The sequence below is a fragment of the Drosophila mauritiana genome, unplaced genomic scaffold (assembly GCF_004382145.1).
Source record: "Drosophila mauritiana strain mau12 unplaced genomic scaffold, ASM438214v1 Y_21, whole genome shotgun sequence".
Lineage (NCBI taxonomy): Eukaryota > Metazoa > Arthropoda > Insecta > Diptera > Drosophilidae > Drosophila > Drosophila mauritiana.
The window spans coordinates 331,045-337,800 of record NW_022881567.1 but is presented as its reverse complement, the minus strand read 5'-3'; positions in this window follow the sequence as shown (position 1 = coordinate 337,800).

Here is a 6,756-nt window from a genome sequence, read left to right as displayed (position 1 = left end):
TCGGGATCTTCCCGATTTTCCACTGGCGGATCCAAAATTCTATGAGAGCGCACAAATAGATGTACTTATCGGAGCCGACATCCTGCCTTCGGTGCTTCTGAGTGGAGTAAAAACCAACATCTGTGGCTCTCTTTTGGGGCAAGAGACCATTTTCGGCTGGGTACTAACTGGGCCAGTGTCAGCCTCAGCCCAAAGCAGAATTTCCTCTTTTTCGACACAGATCTCCAACGCGTACGACAATTCACTGGACAAACTCCTCACAAAATTTTGGGAGGTGGAGGATATACCAACAAAGTTGGTAAAAGAATCCGATTCCATGTGCGAGAAGAATTTCCTTCAAACGACCACGAGAAACGAGTGCGGCAAATATGTCGTTACTCTGCCTTTTCGCGACCCAGAACATATCGGTTCCGGGCTAGGGCATTCTAGGTCTTTCGCGTTGGCTCAGTTCTTAAGAAATGAGCAGCGTCTAAAAAGAGATGAGGCCTTGAAAGCGAGATACGATTCGGTGATCCAGGAATATCTCGACTTAAGGCACATGTGACCAGTTCTTCCTGCCCATGACTGCAACGCCTATTATATGCCACATCACGCCGTCTTGAAACCGGAAAGCGTAACTACTAAACTCCGTGTAGTATTCAATGCTTCCAGCCCTTCATCGAATGGTACCAGTTTAAATGATATCCTTCATGCTGGCCGTGTCTTACAGTCCGACTTGACCATTCAAATTCTGAAGTGGCGCTATTTCCGATACGTGTTCAGCGCCGATATCGAAAAAATGTATCGGCAGATCTGGGTAGATCCGAAACACACTCCATTCCAGCGAATACTTTTCCGTAACAATAGAGGGGAAATCAGAGATTTCGAACTGAGAACAGTAACCTTTGGAGTCAATTGCGCGCCTTTCCTGGCCATCCGAGTACTGCAGCAGCTAGCAGCTGACGTAGAACTCAGCCATCCAAAAGCTAGCAATGTCATTCGAAATTTCATGTATGTGGATGATGTTCTAGCCGGAGCGGACTCCACGGAAGAAGCTCAGCTCATGATGCAAGAGCTCCGAGACGCTCTGAATTCCGCCGGATTTCCATTGAGGAAATGGACCTCCAACCAAAAGGAAGTTTTAGCGGCCATTCAGAGCAACCATCTTTTAAATACTGATTTTCTCGAGATCGATGCAGAAAGTACTGCCAAAACCCTCGGTATTCGCTGGAAAGCAACCTCCGACGAATTCTTCTTCGTCCCGCCAGAGTTGGCTATCGAAATGTCCTTTACAAAACGCCAAGTCCTGTCCCAAATTGCCAAATTGTTCGACCCTGCCGGCTGGTTAGCGCCGTTTATCGTTCGAGCCAAAATTTTCATGCAGGAGATTTGGCTGCAGGAGCTTGGAGCTTTCAGCGATGGCTTAAGTTTCTTCAAAGCTCTAACACTGAGCAGATACGCATTCCACGCTGGCTATCGTTTCGTCCAGATTTCAAGGTCGAGCATCATGGCTTTTGCGATGCGTCGCAAAAGGCTTATGGGGCGGCCATATATGTCCGCGTAGAAGTGGGCAGCACCATTATGGTGCAACTCCTAACCGCGAAAACCCGGGTAGCACCAGTCAAAACGGTTTCGCTCCCAAGACTGGAGCTGTGCGGAGCGTTATTGCTTTCCGAAATGGCTGCAGCCATCATTCCGCAGATGCCTACGATTAACTCCGAACTTTATCATTCCGCAGATGCCTACGATTAACTCCGAACTTTACTGTTGGACGGACTCCACGATAGTGCTTGCATGGTTAAGCAAGCCAGCGTGCAAGTGGACCTCATTTGTAGCCAATAGGGTGACGAAGATCGCCCAGGCCACAAAAACAGAGAGTTGGTCTCATGTTCCATCTGAGCATAATCCAGCAGACCTGGCAAGTAGAGGAGTTTCCCTCCAAGATCTAGCCGATAGCCAGTTATGGTGGCACGGACCGACTTGGTTGCAAAATCCACGCAACCGATGGCCAACTCAGGTCGACAACGCTCCGGTGACCGACATGGAGAAGCGTGCTCTAAAAGTCCATCTCGCAAAAGCTCCTTCTGAAGAGTTGTTGGCACGTTTCTCCAAGCTAGAGAAAGCTCTACAAGTCCTTGCTTACGTTCATCGCTTCATTCAGCAGTGCAGGAAGCAGACATCTCCATCTGATGTGAATTTGCTGGCCACTGAAATCGCCGCCGCCGAGCGGTTCCTAATCTCAAACACTCAGCGCAGAGAATTCCCTGTGGAATATCACTGCCTAAGTGAAAAGCGTCCAGTGCCAAGTTCAAGTGCCATCCTAAGTATGAACCCGATTCTAGATCCGCAAGGACTGATCAGGGCATGCGGCCGTGTGGCGGCTTCCGAAAGCCTTCAATACAATGAACGCCATCCAGTGATTCTTCCGTATAACTGCCTGCTTTCTCGCCTCCTTGCGAATTTCACGCATCGCATAACTCTCCATGGTGGTAACCAGTTAATGGTGCGCCTCATCCGGTCGAAATACTGGATTCCGAGAATCAAGAACCTGATGAAAGCAGTGGTAAATTCGTGCAAAGTATGTGTGATCCACAAAAAGCGCTTGCAAAGCCAACTGATGGGTGTCCTGCCCAAAGAAAGAGCATCGTTCTCCCGACCATTCACGTATACTGGCATGGATTACGCCGGTCCGTTCGATATAAAGAACTATACGGGAAGACCATGTCTTGTTACAAAGGGGTATGTGTTAGTTTTTGTTTGTTTCTCCACCAAGGCCATCCACTTAGAGCCTACATCTGACTTAACGACCGAAAAGTTTCTTGCCGCTTTCTCTCGTTTTGTATCCAGAAGAGGGTGTCCACGTCAAGTCCAGTCAGACAATGGCAAAACCTTTGTTGACGCTGCCATCCTGCTTTCCCGCGATTTCCTGCAAGCCGTAAAAGAGTCGGTGACGAATGCCTATATTCATCAAGAGATGCAATGGCAATTTATTCCTCCGGGGGCACCCCATATAGGAGGCCTTTGGGAAGCAGGCGTAAAAAGTTTTAAGACGCTATTTTACAAATGCACTGCCACACGAAAATACACGTTCGAAGAGCTCTCCACGCTCTTGGCAAAAATAGAAGCGTGCCTTAACTCCAGGCCGCTCTCTCCTATGTCTGAGGATCCGACAGATTTGCTGGCTCTGACGCCAGGGCATTTCCTTGTCGGGGGACCCCTTATGTCCACGGTGGAACCCGAAGGGGGAAACGAAATCCCTTCTTAATCGGTGGCAGCATTTGAAAGCTCTCCATCAGCAATTCCGTGTGCGATGGAAAGAAGAGTACCTCAAAGAACTCCACAAGCGTTCTAAATGGCAGGCCCCGTCCAAAAATCTCCGCATCGATGACATGGTCGTCATCAAGGACGACAACTTACCCTCTTATGAGTGGCGGCTCGGCAGAATTGAGTCTGTTTTCCCAGGAGCCGACGGCAACGTCCATGTAGTAAATATCCGTACTTCACGTGGAGTTATTAAACGTCCAGTGGCAAAAGTGGTGCTTTTGCCGACGGAGTCTTCCGAATCTCCACAATAATAGGCGCTCCTCTCGTCCTTAGTTATAGTTCACTAGCACTAATCATCCATTATTTTTCATTTCGTTTTCGATCTCCTTTCGACATCCGACTACACGCAGCATGGCCCCTCGTCAACAGAACGCACGCAGTGCTCGTGCCGTGGAGAGCAGACGTACCCGAGGTATTCAATCCTACCGATGCCGAGTCTGCCGCGGTATCCATCCTCTTCGGAAGTGCGCGAGGTTCCTTAAGCTCAGCGCTGAAAAGCGTTTGCGAGCAGTCCTCATCAACAAATACTCCGCCAATTGCCTCGCTCACGAGCATTCCACGGGAGACTGCCGAAGCGGTGATCGTTGCAAGAAGTGCGACCGATCCCACCACACGCTGCTCCACATGCACGAGCAGGTTAGCTCGTTGTCGCGGTCGCGAGCGCGCTTGCGTCTCCAACCGGAGACAGCGTCTAAAAAGAGATGAGGCCTTGAAAGCGAGATACGATTCGGTGATCCAGGAATATCTCGACTTAAGGCACATGCGACCAGTTCTTCCTACCCATGACTGCAACGCCTATTATATGCCACATCACGCCGTCTTGAAACCGGAAAGCGTAACTACTAAACTCCGTGTAGTATTCAATGCTTCCAGCCCTTCATCGAATGGTACCAGTTTAAATGATATCCTTCATGCTGGCCGTGTCTTACAGTCCGACTTGACCATTCAAATTCTGAAGTGGCGCTATTTCCGATACGTGTTCAGCGCCGATATCGAAAAAATGTATCGGCAGATCTGGGTAGATCCGAAACACACTCCATTCCAGCGAATACTTTTCCGTAACAATAGAGGGGAAATCAGAGATTTCGAACTGAGAACAGTAACCTTTGGAGTCAATTGCGCGCCTTTCCTGGCCATCCGAGTACTGCAGCAGCTAGCAGCTGACGTAGAACTCAGCCATCCAAAAGCTAGCAATGTCATTCGAAATTTCATGTATGTGGATGATGTTCTAGCCGGAGCGGACTCCACGGAAGAAGCTCAGCTCATGATGCAAGAGCTCCGAGACGCTCTGAATTCCGCCCGATTTCCATTGAGGAAATGGACCTCCAACCAAAAGGAAGTTTTAGCGGCCATTCAGAGCAACCATCTTTTAAATACTGATTTTCTCGAGATCGATGCAGAAAGTACTGCCAAAACCCTCGGTATTCGCTGGAAAGCAACCTCTGACGAATTCTTCTTCGTCCCGCCAGAGTTGGCTATCGAAATGTCCTTTACAAAACGCCAAGTCCTGTCCCAAATTGCCAAATTGTTCGACCCTGCCGGCTGGTTAGCGCCGTTTATCGTTCGAGCCAAAATTTTCATGCAGGAGATTTGGCTGCAGGAGCTTGGGTGGGACGAAAACATTCCAAAAGAGCTTTTTCAGCGATGGCTTAAGTTTCTTCAAAGCTCTAACACTGAGCAGATACGCATTCCACGCTGGCTATCGTTTCGTCCAGATTTCAAGGTCGAGCATCATGGCTTTTGCGATGCGTCGCAAAAGGCTTATGGGGCGGCCATATATGTCCGCGTAGAAGTGGGCAGCACCATTATGGTGCAACTCCTAACCGCGAAAACCCGGGTAGCACCAGTCAAAACGGTTTCGCTCCCAAGACTGGAGCTGTGCGGAGCGTTATTGCTTTCCGAAATGGCTGCAGCCATCATTCCGCAGATGCCTACGATTAACTCCGAACTTTATCATTCCGCAGATGCCTACGATTAACTCCGAACTTTACTGTTGGACGGACTCCACGATAGTGCTTGCATGGTTAAGCAAGCCAGCGTGCAAGTGGACCTCATTTGTAGCCAATAGGGTGACGAAGATCGCCCAGGCCACAAAAACAGAGAGTTGGTCTCATGTTCCATCTGAGCATAATCCAGCAGACCTGGCAAGTAGAGGAGTTTCCCTCCAAGATCTAGCCGATAGCCAGTTATGGTGGCACGGACCGACTTGGTTGCAAAATCCACGCAACCGATGGCCAACTCAGGTCGACAACGCTCCGGTGACCGACATGGAGAAGCGTGCTCTAAAAGTCCATCTCGCAAAAGCTCCTTCTGAAGAGTTGTTGGCACGTTTCTCCAAGCTAGAGAAAGCTCTACAAGTCCTTGCTTACGTTCATCGCTTCATTCAGCAGTGCAGGAAGCAGACATCTCCATCTGATGTGAATTTGCTGGCCACTGAAATCGCCGCCGCCGAGCGGTTCCTAATCTCAAACACTCAGCGCAGAGAATTCCCTGTGGAATATCACTGCCTAAGTGAAAAGCGTCCAGTGCCAAGTTCAAGTGCCATCCTAAGTATGAACCCGATTCTAGATCCGCAAGGACTGATCAGGGCATGCGGCCGTGTGGCGGCTTCCGAAAGCCTTCAATACAATGAACGCCATCCAGTGATTCTTCCGTATAACTGCCTGCTTTCTCGCCTCCTTGCGAATTTCACTCATCGCATAACTCTCCATGGTGGTAACCAGTTAATGGTGCGCCTCATCCGGTCGAAATACTGGATTCCGAGACTTAAGAACCTGATGAAAGCAGTAGTAAATTCGTGCAAAGTATGTGTGATCCACAAAAAGCGGTTGCAAAGCCAACTGATGGGTGTCCTGCCCAAAGAAAGAGCATCGTTCTCCCGACCATTCACGTATACTGGCATGGATTACGCCGGTCCGTTCGATATAAAGAACTATACGGGAAGACCATGTCTTGTTACAAAGGGGTATGTGTTAGTTTTTGTTTGTTTCTCCACCAAGGCCATCCACTTAGAGCCTACATCTGACTTAACGACCGAAAAGTTTCTTGCCGCTTTCTCTCGTTTTGTATCCAGAAGAGGGTGTCCACGTCAAGTCCAGTCAGACAATGGCAAAACCTTTGTTGACGCTGCCATCCTGCTTTCCCGCGATTTCCTGCAAGCCGTAAAAGAGTCGGTGACGAATGCCTATATTCATCAAGAGATGCAATGGCAATTTATTCCTCCGGGGGCACCCCATATAGGAGGCCTTTGGGAAGCAGGCGTAAAAAGTTTTAAGACGCTATTTTACAAATGCACTGCCACACGAAAATACACGTTCGAAGAGCTCTCCAAGCTCTTGGCAAAAATAGAAGCGTGCCTTAACTCCAGGCCGCTCTCTCCTATGTCTGAGGATCCGACAGATTTGCTGGCTCTGACGCCAGGGCATTTCCTTGTCGGGGGACCCCTTATGTCCA